The 19,818-nt window shown below is 37.3% G+C and overlaps 1 long non-coding RNA gene across 1 annotated transcript in view; it reads right to left on the reverse strand.

Moving 5' to 3' along the window:
- The window catches only part of LOC104860606, a 67,668-nt gene that overhangs the window by 39,450 nt on the left and 8,400 nt on the right, over positions 1-19,818 (reverse strand). The window contains exon 2 of the long non-coding RNA XR_779736.1: positions 11,222-11,425. This is a non-coding gene — a long non-coding RNA (uncharacterized LOC104860606). The remainder of the gene's footprint in view (positions 1-11,221; positions 11,426-19,818) is intronic.

Genomic DNA, 19,818 nt, shown 5'->3' on the forward strand with positions numbered 1-19,818 from the left:
AGGTCCTGAGTTGTCCATGGCACACAAAAAAAAAAAAAAAAAATTAAATGTTTTCAGGTGGTGTTGAATGAACAATTCAGATAACTGGTTATTTCAAACCTAACTTTTAAGTAACCAGTGCTAAAATGTTATAATAAGGAGATATTTAAATATTGATGCTGTACAAAATGCCATGTGTATGGGAACCTGACAGAGCCTGCCACTATAGAAGCTTCGGGATGTCAGATTTCATTTTGGGTGCTAGTTTTCCAAGGCCGCAGACAACTTAATTCAGAATTTTCTGGAAGTCTGTTAAACATCCTGATTCCTAAATTCTATTCATGGTGCCACCGTTGCTCCAGATCCAAATTGAAGTCCAGAAATCCATATTTGTTGGAAAGGTTTCTGTGTGTTATTGAGGACTGCCTGAGGTTAGAAAACAATGGGTTTAATCCAGCCTCCAACTCAGTCCAGGTCTCTTTTATCTACATTCTAATTAATTGTTTCTTAAATGTGCTTCAAGCCCATCTTTTCATAGAATGTTATACTTATGAGGAAAATATGACTGTCAAAAGCTTTTCTTTGTATTAAATGGGCCTGCCAGTGACTTCCTCCCGTAGGTCTAGTTGACATGTTTTACTGTGGCTTTCAGGCCCCACGCATGCCTTCTGCAGCTAAACAGCTAATTTCCATAAATTAATTGCTCACAGATCCTTTATCATCCATGGTATCTCTGCTGTCCTAACACATCACCCAGACACTCATTCCACAGCTTTCCCGTCCACCTCTGTCAGAATTTAGGGTCCCTAATTCAGCGACAGCTGCCCCATCCTGCTTGGCAATGGGCGTCACGCTCCCAGACATCACATCAAGTTTGCAGGCCCTGTCCTGGTGGCTCTTGGGTGCTGCCATGCCAAATGACACCTCGGTATGAAGAAACTGTCCCCATTCCATGGGGAAATGAGTAAAGGAAATGAAAACAACTCAGCTAAGTTTATTCAATCCAATAGAATTGTACTTTCTTCCTATATTAATTCCTGTCCAGCTGCTTTTCAAAATTTAATTTCTCTTTTTGTGAAACTACAAGGACAATGGACAATTCCATTGCTTTATTTATTTTTTTATATAATAAAAGGTCAGCAATTCTATGTTGCTGGCTCTTCTTTTAAAATTTGTATTTAAACCTCAAAGACCAAAATCTGTGAACCACTGTCCTAGCCTTGCCTCCCTTCCTGGTAAGCCAATGTCTCCTAACCCAATCCCTGCCTCTAAAATACCCACCATACCCTATGACCTGTGGACCATAAATCATTATCATTAGAGCATTAGAACCACCCTAGTTCTATGACAATACAGTTTCCCAGTGCCGGTCACTAGAAATTATGGTTCAGTAGGTTGGGGGTGAGTGTTATGATCTGCATTTTTTTTAACTCTCTAAATGATTCTGATGAGAATTTAGGATTAGAAAGTACTCTGTGGTGTCTGCTAACTCAGTGTGTCTTTTCTCTGTATTTATACCTTCGTATTATCAGGGAACAGGGTTGACTGAGGGGTAGGAGCCTGGCCAGGTGTGTCAAAGCAGCTAGGGAGGGCTGTCTGTAAATACTTAGCATCCTGTCTCCCAAGGTATAAATATATCACCCTTTGCTACCCTTTGCTCCTCTGCAGCTTTTTTTCTTATCAGGCTGAGTGTCTTTTGCTTTAGGTTCAGGTACACCTGCTCTACCTGCCCAAAGGCAATTTTGTTCTTTCATCCTAGAACAAACAATTAACCCCAATAAATATCCCTATTAAAAGATATTGCCCATAACTAAGCATAATATTCATAATTATTAATCTCCTCATCCAGACAGAAGCACCTATTAATATGATTTGAGATTTCCTTCATTTTTATAGAAGCACCAGCTCACAGATGTTATTTTAAGGCTTGGAACAATGCCAACTGTCTGGCTTTACCTGAATTCCAACAAGCAGGTCTTCTTCACCCATCTCACTGATATTTAAAGACCCTGGAATTTAAAGCTTCAAGTTATACATTTATTCATTATACAACCTCAAGTTATAAATTTTATCACACTGGCCTCAGAATCTCTTCAACAGATCATATCATTTTGAAGACTACTTTTGCCATCCAACATATTAAATCTCTTTTCCAGAGAGTATCTTATATAATGGGTCAATTTACCTAAACTTGAAAAATAATATAATATCTATGCTGTCATTCAAATAATTGATACCATTTTTTGAACAGATTAAGGCAAAAGGATTATTCCCTAAAGCTTTCACTCCAAGTTTCTTGTTCACTCCGCCATGAGTGTACCTATCCACATTCTCACCCATATCAGGTTTCTCCATCAGGTTATAATATACCTGGTCACAATACAGAATGGTATCATATAAATACCTGGCAACTTACTTTAATATAAAATAATGTTAAGCACATTGTCTGAAACATACTTCAATATGTCTATGGCATTCCACAGACTTCTAAGAAAAATGAAAACAAAAGAAACAGCAAAAGAAGTGATCTGACATATGCTTTCTTAGTTGTATTACCAGTTACATTGTTTTTTTTCTTTTCTAAAGCTCTCATATTTTGATTACAAACATGTACTAATTTGATTTTGTTGGACACATCAATATTAAGATAGTTCATAGTCTTGAAAATCTATTATTTATCTCCTATAAGAATCAGAGTAGCCTAGGATGTGTTGTGGTAATAAACAGCCCTGAGCTCTCAGTGGTTTACAACGCACTCTGTAATTTGTGTCCATCGTGTGTTTGCTGCTACTTTGAACCATGGCTCAGCCACTCCAGAAGCCAAGCAGAGAAGCAGCCCCTTTCTGGAACATGCTGCAGCTGGCAAAGGGGGAAGAGATGCCAAACATTGCACTGAGAAGTTCTTGCTTAGCAGGACACTGGCTACACAAAGGCACATGCCTGAGGCTGATGGGTTGAAAAATATAATCTTGCTATGCGAAGATGCCTGACGGAAAAGTTAGCATATTTTTTAATATGTAACACAATGTCACATTCTTCCTTTGAAAACTGAGGTTGCTTGTGCCTTTCTCCATTTTTGGATTTTCTTCCCCATGCTATAAAATTTCTTGGAGGAATATGATGGTTCTATGATCATACCAATGAGATTTTCTTAGAGCTTAAAATGTAATCTCTCTGGTAGTAGGGATTTGAGTTCTTCTAAAATATTTAAGTTGTTGTTAATCTTCTCTTACCATGGCCAGCAATGACATTTTAATGCTCTGATCTCTCGATGTTGCAAGCTTAACCTTCATTATTCTTGGTATAGCCAGGAGAAAAGAGGAAGTACAGTGTTTTCTTTTAACATGATACCATCATTCTCAAGCAATGGCCCTATAATTTTCATCTATCTATTGTTCTGAAAATAGCTATCAAAATTGCTGCTGCTGTCTCTAGTGGTTTCTGCCAGCCTCAGCTAATTCTTGGCTTTAACACTCTTCAAATTCTTGTCCTATTGCTTGTATTCTTCTTGTTATGTTTTCTCATCCATAATTTACATAAATGTCTACCAGCCTCACCAGGAAAGTGGCTGGGTCCCTTGCCTGCCTCCTTGTCTTCTTTCCATTCTGAATATTTTCAACTGTGTAGTCAGAAATACATCTTCATAGAACTGTATTCATTTTTGATCTTGCAGTACATAATTTTGAAGAAAATACTCTACCATGTTTATATCCTCATAGTTTGCTCTCAAATGACATTATTATTATTAGAGGCAATGTGACTTAAAGGATAAGACCTCAGGTTCTGAAGACAAAATTTGAATCTTGATGTTTTTACTCCTACCGTGTGTTACTTTGGACAATTCTCTAACTTCTCTGTGCTTCAATTTCTTGTCTCTAAAATGAAGACAATTACAGTACTTTCCCTGTACTGCATCTATATAATATCTATTATCATATACACATGGCATCTAAAAACCCAAGTGCCTAAAGTCGTGGAAAGTTTTCTGCTTCTGCTGGGATACAGAAATTATATTCTCACACTCTTTGAGGGTAGAACATGTCTCCCCAAGACTCATCCCCTTCAGAGCTTGCAAAGCACTCACCAGGAGTTAGTATGGGGAAGGAGTTGCAGTTCAAGATGCTGACCTGAAGATGGGTGTTGCCTCAGCTCCTTCCAGAGACCACGAGAAAGACAATAAAGAAGATTAAATTCCACGTGGAATACTGAGTCTAAACTTTCACTCTGAAGCAAGAATTGGTAAATAAGGACAAGTGGATGGACAGAATACTGACAGCAGTATAGAGGAATTTTGAGATAAAAACCCAATAAGAGATGGGAAAATACAGAAATGAAAAAGAAGATAATAGGAGGGAGGCTTTTTTATGTTTCAAATGGGAAGAGGCACAAGACATGGGGGAAAGTGGGAGAAAAGGGGATGAAAAAAGAATTTTAAAATGGAAATAGATCTTCTGTAGATGAAAAGAGGACCAAGAGATGGAGGGAGTAGGGAGGGACGGAAGGTTCAGAGATGTGAAAAGAATTAAGATGTGTAATGTGTTATGTGCCAACTCCTCATGATGGATATAATTATTATGTTCTGCAAACATGTACTAATTAAAAAATAAAAGGCTGGGGATTTAGCCCGTTGGTGCCACCACCTGCCTCGAAAGCTCAAGGTCCCGAGTTCAATCCTCCGGTACCAAAAAAATAAAAAATAAAAATTCTAGGTATATTCCTTACAACTTTTTAGGCAGTGTTATAACCACGAAAATAAGATGAGTCTATTAAAATGGGATCTATCACAACCAAAACTAGTTCTTAAAATTCTTTTTTAATATGAAAATTTAGAAAACACCTTCACTGGAAGAAATATACCCTCATTTTTACATTCATTAAGTTTACAGGCACATTTTAAGTATATAATATGATGATACTCATCACTGGAAATTTGTACCTTTACATGATGTATCTTGGTTCTAATTTTTTCCCCATTCCCCTGGCCTCCCTTCAACCCCTCCTCCCCTCTATTTATTCAGACTCATTTACCCTTTCAGTTTCTTATACCAGAGAAACTATTCAGTATTTACATATGTGTGTCCTATTTATTTCACTTAAGAGTATGGCCTCACTGTGAATCTGTTTAGCTATGAATGTCTCTAGTTTCTCATTCATTATGGCTGAGTAGGTACTCTATAAAAAAAAAAAAAAAAAAGACAAAGCTACAGTGATGAAAGCATCATGGTACTGGCAAAAAATAAAAAATAAAAGACTGGAGGATCAATGGAACAGAAGATCCAGAAAAACTCTAAACATACTCAGCTACCTTATCATTGACAAAGGGACCAAACACCTTCACTGGAAGAAATGTAGCCTCTTTTTTTTTTACTCATTAAATTTATCAGTACTTTTAAGTATAAAATACAGTTACATTCATCATTGGGAATTTGTGCGGTTACATGATGTATCTTGCTTCTAATTTTTTCCCCATTCCCCTGCCTCCCTTCAACCCCTCTATCTCTCCCTATTTACAAAGACTTTGCTTCTCTTTCCCCTTTTCTCATATTTTTTTCTTTCCCTTCTTTGCTTTCTGCCACACCTCCCACTTCCCCTTCCCCTTGGGACTTTTTTTCCCTATTTCTCATTGTGTATTATACATTTTGGTCCTCGTTTACCATTACAAAGTGTGTGCCTATAAACATGGGTGCACATAAATCACTGGGGTATAATGTTCTTAATTATTCTGGGAAGATACCCAGCAGGGAAACAGCTGGGTCAAATGGGACCTCCAATCCTAGTTCTGTGAGGTATCTCCATACTGATTTCCACAGTGGTTGCACCACAAGCAGTGGAGCAGGGTTCCTCTTTCCCCACAGCCCCTTCAGCATTTGTTGTTGTTTGATTTCTTGATAGCAGCCATTCTTTCTGGGGTGAGGTGAACCTCAGCAGTGTTTTCATTTGCATCTCTCAAATGACCAGCGATGTTGAACATTTTTTCATATGTTTATTTGCTGTTTCTACTCTTTGTCTGACAAATGTGTGTTCATTTCAGATGCCCATTTTTGGATTGGGTCTTTAAATTTGGGAGGTCTGATTTATTAAATTCTTTATATATTCTAGATAGTAGATCTTTGCCTAAGACCACAGTTGGTAAAAATATTTTCCCACGTTGTGGGCTATCTCTTCACTCTGTTAGTGGTTTCCCTTGCTGTGCTGAAGTTTTTTAATAAGATGAGATCCCAATTGTTGATTCTTGATGCTAATTCACATGAAACTAAGATTTTGTTCATGAAGTCTTTTCCTATGCTAATATCTTCAAGATTTCTACCTAACCTCTCTTCCAGCATGTTTAGTGTTTCTGTTTTAATATTTAGATCTTTGATCCATTTCAATTTTAGTATAGTGCATGGTGTGAGATACAGGTCTGGTTTTAATGTTTGGCAAGTTGAAACCCAGTTTTTCCAGCACCATTTATTAAAGAGCCTGTCTTTCCTCCAGTGAGGGTGTTTGGTTCCTGTGTTGAACATGAGGTGGCTTAATGTGTCTGGAGTTGTTTCTGCATCTTCTAATCTGTTCCACTGGTCTTCAGGTCTGTTTCTTTACCAGTACCATGCTTTTTTTCTCTCACAGAAGCTTTGTAGTATAGTTTCAAGTTGGGGATTATCATACTCCCTGCCTTGACTTTGTTGCCTAGAAATGCTTTTGCTATTCTAGGTCTCTTCTTGTTTCAAATGAATTTTGGATTGTTTTCTGCAGTTCTATGAAATATGCTGTTGGAATTCCAATAGGGATTGCATTGAATCTATATAGCAGTTTTAGAAGCATGGCCATTTTCACTATATTTGTTCTTCCTACCCAGGAGCAAGGGATGCTGTTCGATTTTCTCATATCTTCTTCAATCTCCTTTTTCTGAGTACTGTAGTTTTCAGAATACAGGCCCTTTATTTCTTTCATTAGATTGGTTCATACATATTTCATTGTTTTGGACGCTATTGTGAAAAAAGGTGTTTCTCCTGTTCCACTCTCAGTTTTTGTCTACAGGAAGGCTATTAATTTTTGTGTGTTAACCTTGTATCCAGATTCTCTACTGAATTTGCTTATTAAGTCTAGGAGACTTTTGATGGAATTCTTGGGGTCTTCTATATAGAGCATCATATCAACTGCAAAAAATGACAATTTTTATTTCCTGTCTTAATTCTTTTTATTTCTTTCTCTTGGCTAATTGCTGTGGCTAATGTTTATAAAACTATATTGAACAGGAACTGTGACAGTGGACATCTTTGTCTTGTTCCTGATTTTAGCATGAAGGATTTCAGTTTTTGACCATTTAGTATGATGTTGTCTATTGGTTTTTCATAGATGGTTTTTTTATCAGGTTGAGATAGAGACCATCTATTCCAATTTTCTGCAGGTTTATTATCATGAATGAGTGTTGGATTTTGTCAAATGCTTTTTTTTCCGTATCTACTTAGATGATCATATGGTTTTTGTCCTTGGTTCTGTTAATATAGTGTAGTACATTTATTGATTTGTTTATGTTGAACCATACCCACCTCCTGGGAATGAAACCCACTTGGTCAGAGTGGGTGTATGATCTTCTTGATGATCTTCTGTATTCTGTTTGCTGGTATCTTACTGAGAATGTTTGCATCTATGTTTGTTAGGGAGATTGGCCTATAGTTCTCTTTCTCCATTGGGTCTTTTTCTGCTTTGGGTATCAAGGTGATGCTTGCTTCCAGGAATTAATCTGGGAATAGTGCTTCTCTTTCTACTTCACTGAAGTGTTTAAACAGTGGTGGCAATAGTTCTTCTTTAAATGTCTTACAGAATTCAGCAGCAAAGCCATTAGGACCTGGGCTTTTCTTTGTCGGTAAGTTTTTAATTATATTTTCAATTTTGTTGATTGATATTGGGTTGTTTAGAATTTTTAGGTCTTCTTCATTCAACTTCGGTAATTCATATATATCTAGAAATCTGCCCATTTCTTCTATGTTTTTCATCTTATAGGCATGTAGGTTCTCAATGTAGGTATTGATGAACTTCTGAATTTCTGCTGGGTCTGTTGTAATTTCACTCTTTTCATTCTTAATTGCATGGATTTGAGCCTTTTTTAATATAATGTTGGCTAAGGGTTTTTCAACTTTGTTTATTTTTTCGAAGAACCAACTCTTTGCTTCATTGATTTTTTTTTTGTATCATTCCCTTAGTCTCCAATGCATTGCTTTCTCCTCTGATCTTTATAATTTCCTTGTTTGTATGAGTTTTTGGTTCATCTTGATCTTCTTTTTCTAGAAGCTTGAGGTTCAGCATTAGGTTGTTTATTTGAGCTCACTGTTTTCCTAATGAATTTCCCTAGTACAACTGCTTTTATTGTGTCCCATAAATTCCAATATGTTGTATTGGCATTGTCATTTAATTGTAGAAACTGTCTAATTTCTTCTTTAATTTCCTCTGTTACCCATTGGTTGTTCAAGAGGGTATTGTTCAATTTCCATGTATTTATGAAGTTCTTGTGGTTTCTTTTGCTATTGATCTCCAATTTCATTGCACTATGATCTGATAGTATACAGGGGATAACTTTAATTCCTTTGCATTTACTTAAACATTCTATGAGCAAGTATGTGGTCTATTTTGGAGAATATCCCGTGTGCAGCTGAAAAGAATGTGCATTTTGATTTTGGGGGGTGGAACACTCTGTAAACATCTGTTAAGTCCATTTGTTCAAGTTTGGTTGAGTTCTAGTATTTCATTGTTGATTTTTTGTCTGTCTGATCTGTCTGTTTGTGACAGCAGGGTATTGAGGTCCCCCACTACTATTGTAGTAGTGCTTATTTGACTTTTCATGTCTTTTAGAATTTGTTTTATATACTTGGGTGCAATAGTATTTGGTTCATATGTATTTATGATTGTCATCTTTTCCTCTTAGACTATTCCCTTTACAAGGATGCAGTGACTTTCTGTGTCTCTCTGAATTAGTCTAGGTTTGAAATCCATTTTGTCTGCAAGTAGGGTAGGTACTCATGCTTTTTTCAGGTTTCTGTCCCATGGAGTATTGTTTTTCACCCTTTAACTGTCAGCTTATGAATTTCTCTTTAAATTAAGTGTGTCTCTCGTATTCAGCATATTGTTGGATCTTGCTTGTTGATCCAGTCTGCCAGTCTATTTCTTTTGATTGGTGAACTGAGACTATTAACATTGATAGTTACAATTGATGTGTATTGACTTATTCTTGTCACAATCTTTTCCTGTTGTTTGGTCCCCCAACACAATTTTGCATTTAATTTCTTGTCTTGAGTGATAGATTCACTCTTTTGGGCTTCATGGGGTTTTGACCTTCATTGTCTTTTCCTAAGATACTATTTTTAAAATTTTGGAGCACTGATTTGGTATTAAAGAAGTTTCTCAGCTGTTCTTTGTCATGAAAGTATTTTATTTCTCCATCAATTTTGAAAGATAATTTCACAGGTTACACCAATCTGGGTTGGAGGTTGTTTTCTTTTAGGGCTTGAAATACTTCACTCTAGGCTCTTCTTGTGTTGAGAAGTCTGATGTAATTGTGATAGGCTTTCCCTTATATGTAATTTTTTTTTTCTCTAACTGCTCGTATTATTTTGTTCTTCTGTTGGGTCTCTGGAGTGTTGACTATTATATGCCTAGGTGTAGATATTTTTTGATCATGGCTAGTGGAAGTCCTATATGCCTCACCTATCTCTATGTCAAATTCTTTTCCCTTGCTTGGGATGTTTTCTGCTATTTCTGTGAACAGTTTTTTTTTTAATATATTATTTGCATTATGTCCTGTTTCTTCATCAACTCCAATCAGCCTAATGTTATTTTTATTTGCATCATCTAGCAGCTGCTGGATTGATTTCTCATGGTCTCTTGCTATTTTTAAGAAATCTTTCCTGCTCACCACCACAATCTTGTCTTCTTTATCTGATATTCTGTCTTTACACTGTCTCATTCTGCTGTATAAACTTTCATTGGAGTTTTTAATCTCTTGGATATCTGTTTGACTGTTTTATGGATTCCATTTCTTTCTTAAGCTGGAATTCCATCATGTTCCTGAAGTCCTCTAATTTTTTTTATCTGTGTCTTCTGTAAAGTTATTAATCAGACCTTTCACTGCAATCACCATCTCTGTTATTATCTGAGAATATTTCTGATTTTATTTTTTCCATATCCTCTTTCATTGCCAGTTCCAAGTCCAGATGGTTGAGTTCTGGATTGTTCCATCTCATCCCCTGGATTTTCCTTTGGCAATCTGGAAGTCTGGGTTTGCATCTTGTTCAAGAATCTTCTCATTTCTATTTTTTGTTATTGGTGAAGATTTTGGTACTCATAAATTACTTATTGAAGTATCTCTATTGCTAGTATTTAGAGCCTCAAGGAATGTCTACTACTTGGATTGTCTTCCTGGTATAGTTGGCCTTTGGGTTTTGAGTCTATAATAGCCTTTAAGTGATCTCAGTCTTGACAGACCCATAAAGACTACTGACTAAAGCAATTACATCATCTTGGCCAAAGTAATACAATCAGCAACAAAAATAGCATCAAACACAGCTTAGAAAATGACAAATTATGGTAGCTATTCTTCTGACACATTTAACTACATAAAGTAGACTTATGGTTATATAACAAAATCAAGGACCAGCCAGAAATGTTTACAGTTACTAAGCCCTTCAATATAGTGGCTTTATCCTCTGATACAAAGACTTAGAAGAAGTTGGGGGTGGTGGAAATGGATAGAGGTAGAAGGAGGTTAGAAGGAGGACTAAAGGACACAGGAAGATTATGCAAACTTTGGAAAATTAGTGAGGACAGGAGGAAAAGAGAGAAGGAAAAAAGAAAGAACATAAACAAGAGCAGAGCAAACTAAAAGCAAAAGGAAAAGTAGAAACTGTATTTACACTCCTAATGATAAGAACAATCAAGCAAAAAATAGAATAGGACAAAAAAAGGAATAAGAAAGGAGAGAAATGAAGAAGAAAAAAGAAGTAAGAGAAAAGAAACAAGAAAGAAAAAAAAAGGTCGCTTTTTAGGTATGTCTCAACATGGGCAGCAGTGTGCAGAGCTGCGTCAATTAATCTCAGGGAACCAGCTGTAATCCAATGAGATTCAGGCTGGTTTCTGGCTATGAGGCCAGAATTGAACCCCCTGACCTCCTGTGGGCTAACTCTACAAGGTTTTACTGCAGGTTTGAGCCACCCTTCCCCCACAGCATGCACAGGTCTGGTAGGAGGTGCTGGTCCCAGCAACTCACCAAATGCTGTACTCCACTCTGTCTTCACTCTCCCAGTGGGCTTCAATTTTCAGCAACAACAAGCCTCAGAGAGGCCCTCACTCTCCTGCACCACCTTCGTGAGCTCATAGTAATGGCTCTCTGGCCCCAGACGACTCTGCCACAGGGATCTGGGTCCATGGGACACCCCTGCAGGTGTGGGGAGGTCACACGTCTCACGGGGATCTGGAACAGGAGCAAAACATAGCCACTTTAATAAATTCTGCCAGGAAAACTGGCTTTCCACATGTCAAAGATTCAACTAGACCTATATCTCTCACAATACACTAAACTAAAATCAAAATGGATCAAAAATCTAAATATTAATGCAGAAATACTTAATCTTCTGGAAGGTTAAATAGGTTAAACTCTTGAAGACATAGGTGTATGCAAAAACTTTATGAACAAAACCCCAATGGCACAAGAAACATTACAATGAATCAAAATTGGGATCACATCTTAATAAAAAGATTTTGCACAGAAAAAAAAAAGTGGGGCATGATGGTTCATGCCTATAATCCCAGCACTTGGGAGGCTGAGACAGGAGTATCACTGTGAATTTGAGACCAGCCTGGGCTACATGTGAGTTCCAGGTCAGTCTCAACTACATAGTGAGACCGTGTCTCAAAAAAACAAAACAAAAAAGAAAAGAAAAACTATCAACAGAGTGAAGCAACACCCACATAGTGGGAAAAATTTTTACTAGCTGTTCCTCAGACAAAGGACTAATACCTACAATATATAAACAACTAGAAAAACTCAAACTCCCTCTAATGTAAAGACCCAATCCTTACTGTGTGCTTTTTTTTTTAATTGGGAAAAATGAGCATGTATCTGAAACATTTTAGTGATATAGTGAAGAAGCTATTTCTTCTCTCAATGACAAAAAAGGAATGACAATTCAACTTTACAGTAAATATTTGGTGTACAACAACACAATTTCCAAATATGAAGCAATCGAAACATGGCATGCTTTTAAATAAGTGTAATAAAAGACAATCTACTTGGCTTCAAATATTTAAAAAAAATTATCTTCTGAGTAAGCACAGTCATAACATTGAACCATGGAAAACAAAAGTATAATTTAGCAATTTACTTGCATCCACATTAATTAATATTTATACAATTTATGGGGGAATAACTTTAGCTTTAGAATGAATCTCTAAAAATTTGATTATATTTATAGGACAAAATTTAAATGTGAAAGAAAAGGATCACTGATGGATATTAAAGGCGGCAAGAGAAAGGCAAAATAGGGGAACTGATACAGGAATCATTACGGCCATCTTACATAGGATTTGTTCAAGAGATAATTCTAAAATTGAAGGAACAGGGCCGGGAATTTAGCTCAGTGGTTTGGTGGCCTGCCTTGAAAGCACAAGGACCCAAGTTCAATCCTCAGTACCAAAAAATAAATAAATAAATAAATAAATAAATAAATAAATAAATAAATAAAATTGAAGGAACAATAAATAGGACACATTTACTCCAGACATAGCGAAAGTTACAACAGCAAGCAGAAAAATTAAAATTAGCAATATATCAAACATTTGGAATATCAATGGAACAAAAGTTGAGTAACATTTCAATAAGTAAAATCTACAACATTCAAAGCAAAAAATTATCATTTAAAATTATTGTATCACTGATGAATGGATAAAGATATAATTTTTATACAATGGAGTACTATTCAGCCATAAAGAAAGATAAATGAGATATTTATAGCTAACTACACACACCTTGAAACCATACCCTTAAGTGAAATAAATTGGACACAAGTGTAAAGCTTGTGTGTGAAAAACTGAAAGTGTAAATGAGAACCAAAAATACATAATAGATATTGCAATATAAGAAGAAAATTGAGGGGGGTGGGGGAAAGGAAGGAAGGGAAAGGAAAAAATAAGAAAAGAAGGAAAAAGTAGAAACAAAGTTTTTGTAAATAAGGAGGGGTAGAGGGCTGGAAGGAAGGGAGCGGAATAGGAAAAAATAAGAACCAAGATATATCATGTATAGGTACAAATTCCTAATGATGAACATGATCGTTATGTATACCTAAAAGGCACCAATAAACTTTAGTAATTAAAAAATTGGTTTATCAACTAATAGCAATATAAATAAATACATTACTATATTTATAGAAGAAACTAAAATGTTAAAAAAGATTTTAACTGAGAGAAACAAAGTTTACAAAGAGGATAGGAAACAGGCTATTTTACTACTAACTGGGGTGTGTGTGTGTGTGTGTGTGTGTGTGTCTGTGTGTGTGTGTTTGTACCAGAACTTCTGTACACAAGCTAAGGGCTTAGGGCTACGTAGGCAGAAAGCAGTGAGTGACACCATGACAATGAGTGATGCAGGCTCCGTGGGAGAATGTGGATGCCCCAGGTGGGAGAGTGGCTCACTGGCTGCGCTTAGCAAAGGGGACTGTTGTCCCTTGAGGAACTAAACAGGCATTAGAAGCCCTTCCCAGAACTCCAAGCAAGAATCTGTTCTCAGCTTGACTCACCTGCCAAGATTCCTGCAGCTTAATAGAGCCAGGACACCACATGGGAAGCCATTCTGCAACTACCAAGCCCAGTCGTCATTATGTCCCAAACCACCAACCTTGTATCAAGACTTGAGAAGATGAAACATGACCCTTTGCAGTTGTTTTTAAGTTATTTGTTTCAGTTACTGAATTAACTACTTCAGCAAAAATTACTGAGTACCTTCACTGTGTTTAATGCAAAAGGAAGGAAGGAAGGAAGGAAGGAAGGAAGGAAGGAAGGAAGGAAGGAAGGAAGGAAGTGCTTCCAACCTAGGAAAGGATCAGAAGAGCCTGAGCAAGCAGGAGGTGTCAGAATGAGTTGGGATCCTGGGCCTTGCATCAAGATGCCTGCAGACAAATCTCAGTGTTGTTATCTGTAGTACTGCTTCCCTTGTGACGGTCTTGAATTTCTGGGATTAAATGCTAAGTTCCCCCATGAACACCTCATTTATCCACAAATACAAAATTTGGCTTGGAAAAGATGAATTGGTAAAATATAAGTCTAGCAGACAACTGAAGTATATATAGCGGTATAAGCAAACCAGACTTTATTCATAACCCCAAATGAATCCAAAAGTCTGGGTTGTTTGTATTCTTAATAATATATTTCAATATATGTTCATGTCTGTGTCTATATTCTACCCCCAAATCCAGAAGATTAAAGAGCCAGAGAATGTTAAAATTGGAAAAGACCTCAACTATTATTCAATATACTGTAATCCTATCATTTTACAAATGAAGAAACCAGGCCAAAAGAGGATAAATGTGATTTTCCAAGGTTACACAACCACAAAGAACAAAGCCAGGATTTAAACCAAGTTGTCAGTGCAAGTCCCAAAGCTCTTTTTTCTGGATACTAAGCCGAAAAAAAAAATTAAAGGAAAAAAATTAAGGATAATTTTTTAAAATATTGATTAACCATATATTGTTATTGGCAATAGATTCAGAATTATCATTGAAGCTGATACAAATTCTAAATAGCTATTAAGGATTCTCTATTTCTTGAAATCTTTTCTACTTGATCATAATATATAAGCCAGCAAACCAAAAAGTATTGCTTTTCAAGCTATTTTATTACATTATCTAAATTATTGAATTACTTATAATAATTCTTATTCTGTTTAAGAGGCCAAAAAAACTACAAATACCTACTCACCAAGCCATATATAATTTTTATTTCATCAAAGCAGAAGCAGGAGTTATTTTACAAGCAGGTGCTCTCTTGCTTTTACTTAGGATCATATATCCAGAGAAAGGGCATTTTTAAACTAGGCTATGTTATGTTGGACTGTGCTGTGTTCGCTTACCAATTCTTTGGCATTTGTCATAGTAGGTGGCTTACAGAATTTATACTGTACTGGAATTCTGGATTTACTCAACCTTTGTGTACCATGTACTGTATCCATATTTATATGGTAAATGTGACATACATGATTCTTTGGAGAGAACGAAATGTTACCTACACATCACTTAAAATCGGTCCATCTTTTCCCAAAGCAGGCTCCATGATTACAGGTCTCCTTTACACTCAACCTGTAATTAAATCCTAGGTGATAGCCAAAGCCTGTTCTGAGTAGAACATTTATTTTTCTCCCTTCTTTACCCCAACTTGTGCACAGGTTGCTGTAGTGAAACCAATGCCTTATTCTAGTCCTTCCAAACCCTGGTACAGACTTCTCAACCAGCCAAAAGTCTATGGTGCAAATCACCAGAGGCCTTCTCAACAGAACCTGGCACACTCAACCCAACAGGCCAACCCGGGGACACCTTGGGAATTCTGAAAGGAGAGTCCAGTAGGTGCTGCGTGCAAGCACCTAAAACATGGATGTACACGTCTGGAAGAGCAAAAAGACAGGGACACTAATGTGTTTAATATTACGAACCTCACTGAGGCAATTAAAGATGGCTTCAAACTATAAAAGGTTTGTTAAAAATCATGAGGACTTCAGTTAAATGTTATTCATATAAATAAGTCAACTTAGCTCTTGCTTTCTTCCTTCTCCCTTTTATTAAAATATGGGGGGGAAACGCTGTGTTTTGAAAACTGATGCTACTGCAGTCTTTTAACTGTCTAAAAAATAACAAATGAAACTTCCACTTCTAATCTTCCTTGATATGTTTATATAACAACAAAAGTGATGGTATAATCACCTCTCGCTTGTCTATTTAATATCTGCATTTTTTGCAACTAACTACAAGTGAAATATTATGAGTTTGGCCATTTCTTCAGTTATTTGCATATAAGGTTCTATTAAAACCTAAAATCACATTTACCCCTACTCCCTTAATGAAGACATATCCATAAAACAAATACTGAGAAAAATAAAAACAAAGATGCATGAGCCACAGTTAAGGAAGCCACGTCCTTCCCGAACTGGTTTCGACCACTGAGTCAGAGTCACCGTTCCTTCCTCCTGAGGAACAGGGGCCTACGTCACAGCTACGTGACGCGAGCAGAGAGCACAGTGGTTTGCACGGCTTGCTGACCTCCTTGGAAGGTCAAAAGTTTTTGCTGCCCTGGGTCCCAAGTCCACCTCAGAGAGAGACAGCAGCCCAGGAAAGAGGTGGAGAAGGACAAAGCAGGCCTTGAGGCACGGAACATGGAAACTCCCCAGGACCTGGCCACACATAGAAGGAAAATTTTTGTACTGACACTGGAGGGAGGAAAACCCTGATCCATAAATTTTGTACTCTTCTAGTAAAATAGAATCAGGGCCTAAAATAATTTGGAAATTTTCAATCCAAACGAAGATTTTAAGAGATTTTATCAGGAAATGGAGAAGTAAAAACTTGATGATTTTATAAATATAAGAACTTTCTGGTGTGAATATTCTCAGAGACATCCCATGCCTTTTTATCTGATGAGTTTTTAAAATCTACAATAAAATTAAAAAAAAAAAAAAAGAGCTGAGTATGGTGTTGCATGCCTGTAATCCCAGCACTGGGGAGCTTAAGGCAGGAGGATCACTACAAACATGAGGCCTGCCTCAGCTGTATAGTAAGGCCAGTCTTGACTACACAGTAAGACTCTGTCTCAAAAAAAACAAACAAAAAAACTTAAACACAAACACAAAGAAAAAAGAAAAAGAAAGGTATTCAGTAGTAACTTTTATATAGGTAAATAAATGAGCATATAAAATTATTTTAAATAAATTGATGACTTTCATTGGGGCTCATCTGGAGGTGCAGGAGGAATAGCTGACCCCAGCAAGGTCAGGAGGTCGGTTTGCTGTCTGAGTCACTCCAAAATTGGTTTACTTGTTTCTGAATCAACAGTTTGTAAGAAGAAATCACCCTTGGACAATTTTCCTCAACTACAGTAATTAATTCTTTCCATTACACTAGTGACCTGTTTTACCTGAAAAGGTGCATATTTTAAGCGTTCTTTTTTTTCTCATTGAGTTTATTGGTACATTTTAGGTATACAGTAAAGTTACATTCATCATTGGGATCTCGTATCTTTACATGACAGGTCTTGGTTCTCATTTTTTCTCCTTACCCCTGCCCTCCCTTCACCCCCTCCTCCCTTCCCTATTTACAAACACTTTATTTCCATTTTTTCATTTTCTCATACTTTTTCTTTTCCCTTGTTTCCTTTCCCCTACCCTTCCCACTTCCCTATTCTCTATCTCAGCAGTCTTAATCATCTTTCTAAACATTTATTTAAATGTGTCCTTCCTCTTCTATTCTTATTTTTCCAAATTTCCCTTCCTTCGTTGTAACATGTTATTATTTCTTTGTCACTTTCAAGCAATAAAAAGAAAACAGTCAATACCCGCAGAGAAAACTCACACAGTAAATGTTTCTGCAGGACATTCTTACTGAAGTATGGCAGATCAGGACTCGGAGGAAAAAGGGATGGGAGTAGAGGAGCCCTCTGGTGCCCACCTCACCTTCTCAAAGTGTGTCTTGGGGCTCTGTCTGGAGAGGTACAACATAGGACCCCAGGGATGTGGTGACCATGTTAAAGAGACATTCCCCTCATAGCTTCAAACGCTATCCCACCACCTAACCACACCCTTCTGTAGTCCACTATGACTGAACATTCTTGTATAAATCTTACAATTTCTTGTATAAATCTTACAATAAAATTGACTTTTGCGTCAAAGGGGTTAACATGGCACCGGGGGTTGAACTCAGAGCCTTCATGCTAAACTACATTGGTGGATGCCCCCACCTTTGAGAGAGGAACTTGCTAAGTCACTAAAGTGCCCAGGCTGGGCTCGAACTTGAGATCCCTCAGCCTCAGCATCCCAGATAGCTGGGATTACAAGGCATGCACAGCATGTCTTTATTCTTAACTACACCAACAGCATCAAGAAGCCTTTCCAACTTTTGAAAGGATCTTGTTGCAGGATACAGGAAATATGGAAGTCCTGAACGTGGCCCTCCACAGAATTCTGCATCTCACCTTTTATGCTCCAGCCGCTCCAAGGTACCTGTAGTTCTCCACATATGGCGTTTTCTCTCTCTCTGTCTCTCTCTGCATATGCTCTTATTCTTCCTGTTAAATACCCCTCTGTCTTGCTGATTTCTCCCTCAGGTGTGAGTCAGTTCCACACCACCTTCTCTGTGTGGCTTTCTCTGATTAACCCTTAACTGCCCGTACTCATTCACCAACCATGTGCTAAGTAAGCACATGGCTAATGCTGAGCTGGAAGAATGAAAGCACATTGAGTTTGCCCTCAAGGAGTATGACATATGAGCAATGAGATCTTTTGGGAACATTTTGTCATGGGGCCAGAAACAGGCTCAGCGGAAGTCTTCCAGGAGGAGGTAATAACTGCATTGAAATGTGAAAAGACAAGTAGGAATTGTCCCACAGAAGGAAAAAGAAGGGGAGGAAATCCAAGACAGAGCTTATGATGAAGCAGGGATGGAAGAAGAAAAACACCAACTGAAGGTAATATCCATTCAAAAGAGTTTAAGATTTCTTTTTCTTTGGAGGTAATAGGGAGCCTTTTAAGAAGATGATCAGCTGGGTACCTTAGAGATCAGACTACAGAAAACAAGGCTAGGAAAGTTAAGAAGCACATTGTAAAAGATGATATATGTGGACTTGGTGTTGAAATGAAAAACATGCACTGGCATTTGAAAACTTAAATTAAAATTGAAAAGACATGCTGCTTGATTGGCTATGGTACACAAGGAACAGAAAAGAATCAAGAGACAACTCCAGTATTCTCTGTTCTCCTGCCTAGCTAGAAGGCAGAATTCTCCAAAGATCAGGAACATTGGAAGAGGTGCAGGTAGCCTCTGGAACGTGCCAGTTGAGAGGTAAGGGCTGACTCCTCTGTGTCTCCATTACCACATGGAATTCATTACTGCACCACCTCTTGCTGGGATTTTCCAGGTCCACCTCGACTTTCCCCTTACAGGAAGGTCTCTCCAATCCAATAGCCACCCATCCCTCCAGAGTGTCCTCCATCAGCCCATGCTCCCCAGGAAACAAAGCTTTCCCATGTTTCCATTCACTCTCTCATAGCTACCATTAGAGCAGTGCTAACTTGGAAGAAATGCCCTGCAAGGGCTGCAGTCCAGCACCTCTTCCAGAGAAAGCAAAACAGACCAGACAAAGAAAGGCTATTTTCCTTCTACTCAAATAGGTTCCATTTTCAAAGAGACCGTTGTTTCTAAAATGAAGAAGTAAAGAGTTGAATAAAAATCATGCTTAAGATTCCAATTTATTAACAGAAAACACGTGTAGACTTAGAAATTAAAAATAAATATATCTTCAAAGTGACCTGGAAAGGTTCTACCTGCCAAGAACAGAGTTCAAGACCTTGGATGTCTGTGCTTTCCCAGAAGCAGTAGATTATATTGCTAAAGATGGGCAAAGGCATTAGATCATGAAGAGTTTTCTGCAATTTTGGTACTATTTAGGTGAGTTTCAGAATAGACAATCATGAAAGAAATTTCAAGACTAATCTTGGGTTGTGGATATTGGATTTATGATATCATCTCTTGGGTGAATATTTAAAGCTTCTGGTTCTCTTTCCAAGCATATATTTTGAGGATGAGCTTTTCTCATAATTGAGCTATATTTTAGTAA

This window comes from Fukomys damarensis, unplaced genomic scaffold, assembly GCF_012274545.1.
Source record: "Fukomys damarensis isolate Sample0158 unplaced genomic scaffold, DMR_v1.0_HiC HiC_scaffold_3, whole genome shotgun sequence".
In the NCBI taxonomy this organism is placed as follows: domain Eukaryota; kingdom Metazoa; phylum Chordata; class Mammalia; order Rodentia; family Bathyergidae; genus Fukomys; species Fukomys damarensis.